The sequence below is a fragment of the Dasypus novemcinctus genome, chromosome 19, assembly GCF_030445035.2.
Source record: "Dasypus novemcinctus isolate mDasNov1 chromosome 19, mDasNov1.1.hap2, whole genome shotgun sequence".
Classification (NCBI taxonomy): Eukaryota; Metazoa; Chordata; class Mammalia; order Cingulata; family Dasypodidae; genus Dasypus; species Dasypus novemcinctus.
Genome location: NC_080691.1, coordinates 15,109,068 through 15,112,279, shown reverse-complemented (window position 1 = coordinate 15,112,279; position 3,212 = coordinate 15,109,068). Strand labels below are relative to the sequence as shown.

Here is a 3,212-nt window from a genome sequence, read left to right as displayed (position 1 = left end):
ACACACCGAAATGGCTGGAGTGAAAAAGACAGACTCGTGCCGCACCCGCCGGGACGGGAATAAGCGGCTCTCGTGCCCTGGTGGAGCCGGCGCAGCCCCTTTGAGGAGCCCTTTGGAAGTACCTAGCAGAGCTCCAAACGTGCACCAACCGGGCAATTCTACTCCAGCGTGCACACGCACCCTAGAAATGCACACGTGTCCCCCCGAGAGACAGCCTAGCACGTCTATGGCAGTTTTATTAAATATAGTCCAAAAGCTCCTCAAAAGTAAAATGGGTGAAAAAATTATGGTCTGCTCACCCAGAGGATTACTGTACAGCAGTGAGAAAGAACGAAACAACACCTGCATGTCATAATGGAGAAGTTCACATACATAATATTGAATGAAAGAAATCAGATGAGAATATAAACTGCAGGACTCTAGTTAAATAAAGAGATTGAAAGGAAACCTTTGTACCACAACCCAAAATGGAAAAATCCATATTTACTTGTTATAAATAAGCATAACGCTCTCCAAATACATTGCATGTCCCCAGAGGGCATTAAATTCTAGCTACTGTGGTTGACCACCGACGGTTCTGAGCCTGAGACCTGCCATGACTTCTTAACAGGAAGATATTCCAGGGTAAAGGAGGTTTTATGAATGTGCAGCATCAAAACAAGACATTCTCCTTAATGTCATGTGAGGCATCGAAAGAGAAGTGAAAATGGAATTGCCCAGATGAGTCATGAAAACACTGTCTCACACCCCACCAGAGGTGTGAGCGCCACCTTTTACGGAAAAACCTGGTTGTGGATGACTGATGCTCACCGTCCTTAGCTCTTGAGAATTATGGAAATGCAGGGTGCTAAAAATCTCAGATAGATATGTACATTTCTTGAAAAAAGGCAAGCAAGCCTGCTTCAAGTTCTCAAGAATTTTTTTTTGATGATAAATGCATTTCATTATTTATTTAGATGTTTAAGCTCTTGCACTAGGTTTTTACAAGTTGGCGAACACTGACAAATTATTTCTCCCACAGAACTATAACCACACATTCCCAGGCAGTATAAATATATGGCTGAACTAATATTAATACACATACCATTTTATCAATCATATAATAAAAGAAATTATCAAGTATCCAAATATTAAGTTACACAGCTTAAAAGGCATATAAAATATTAGATGGCTGCTGAATTCATTAGCAGACCTACTTTTTTTTTCAAGAAGTTGGGAAGAGAAGGAAAAAAAATCACACTTCAAACAAAATAGCTGGTAAACAATTTCCAATAGATATGGAAAAAATTACAAGAATTTCAGAAATTTTATGATGAAGAATTATTGTAGCTACCATAACAAAGCATCGCTACCTTTTAAAAAATAATTACTAAATTAAAGAGCATATCTACATGTTCTGCACAAGACATAAGCAACATTTTACTAAAAATATTTAATGGCCCCCTCCCATTTATTTGTCAGACCCTCCCCGGTTAAGTTGCACCCCAAAGTGCAAACATTAAATTAACTGTAAGGTTTTTTTTTTTTGTCTGGAGACATTAAAGACACGTGTGCTTTTGTACAATGCAGATTTTCAAAATGGAGTTTTCCTCTAAAGTCACAAAATGAAATTTTGTAGACATTAAATTAAATAATCACCATAAGACTCAGTAAAAATCCCAAAACAAAATTCAATGGCTGCACAAACCTGATGTATATTGGTACGAATGTGGGAGATGTAAACATAAAGTGAACAGACAAATAACCATATAGGCCCTACTTTCAATGTTTGAAATGACTGAAGGAATACACCACATGAGGTCTAGAGTGTGCATAGTTCCTGGCATTTTAAGTTCTGTATGATACTAAAAATATACAAGTATTGTGCTGGGTATTTTGGCACCTAATCTCTCAAAATTTTCTTATATATTGATAAGATCCTGTTACGGGAATAGATTAAAAGACAACTTATAACTCAATACTGCATGATTTCAGAAAAGGTCAATTGTTACAAATGATAAACCCATTTTAAATGCTGACCAGCAAAAATCCAAATAGGTTGACTGTAGCCCACAGAGGTTGCAATTCTGTCAAACTTGTAGCATGGTGAGACTGCTTTTCAGTACTCATACAGAAGCTTTGTTAGATTTATCCACCAATATGTGGGCTAATATGTTTGACAAATCAGGCCCTCTCTCAAGTTCCACTTCCAGGGCAATAGCACCAGACACCCCAATTTTACTGAGTGCAACAGTTGTTTCTGTAACCATCGGAGTCTTTGAAGTGCAGCCGCATTTTAGGACGATTCTTCTCCAAACACAAAAGCTGCTTGCTGTTAAAAGCTCCACGCCGCTTCTGTCTTATGAGCTTCTTCATATTTCATTCCACCTTCAGTCAAGGTGAGGGCCACAAGCACCGGAGCTCTCCCAAGACCTGCAGCACAACGAACAGCAGTGCAGCAGCCAGGCTCTTCACAAAACTTAATTTTTACAAGACTCAACCAATCATCAACAATTTGGTTGGATGGCGGTGCACCATCATCAAAAGGCCAATCAGGAACACGGATGCCTTCATTTTCCACAAGAGCTGTGTCATAAGTTGCTTCACACACTCTTACTATTGTGGTAACTCCATACTTCTTAAGTTCCTCTATAAATTTGCTTAAGGTTGCATTGGTTGGATTGTGTGTGATAAGAAATCTCATGTTCTTGTATGTGACTTCCACAGGAGCTGGGCAGTTCATTCTAGCCATTTTAATTTAGTTAAAACAACAGTCAATAAGGGGGAAGCGGACTTGGCCCAGTGGATAGGGCGTCCGCCTACCACATGGGAGGTCTGCAGTTCAAACCCCGGGCCTCCTTGACCCACGTGGAGCTGGCCCGTGCACAGTGTTGATGCACGCAAGGAGTGCTGTGCCACACAGGGGTGTCCACGCACAGAGGAGCCCCACGCGCAAGGAGTGCGCCCCATAAGGAGAGCTGCCCAGCGCAAAAGAAAGTGCAGCCTGCCCAAGAATGGTGCTGCACACATGGAGAGTTGAAGCAGCAAGATGATGCAACAAAAAGAAACACAGTCCAGTACTACTGACAACAACAGAAGCAGACAGAAACAAGAACACGCAACAAATGGACACAGGGAACAGACACTGGAGGGGGGGGAAGGGGAGAGAAATAAATAAAAATAATCTTAAAAAAACCAATAAGGTATGAAAGAATTAAAAAAAAAAAGAATAC

General features: G+C 40.5%; 1 pseudogene; it reads right to left on the bottom strand.

Annotated features, from left to right (window-relative positions):
* Positions 1-2,217: 2,217 nt before the first annotated feature.
* Positions 2,218-2,756, bottom strand: LOC131274508 (protein tyrosine phosphatase type IVA 1 pseudogene; annotated as a pseudogene).
* Between the last annotated feature and the right edge of the window lie 456 nt (positions 2,757-3,212).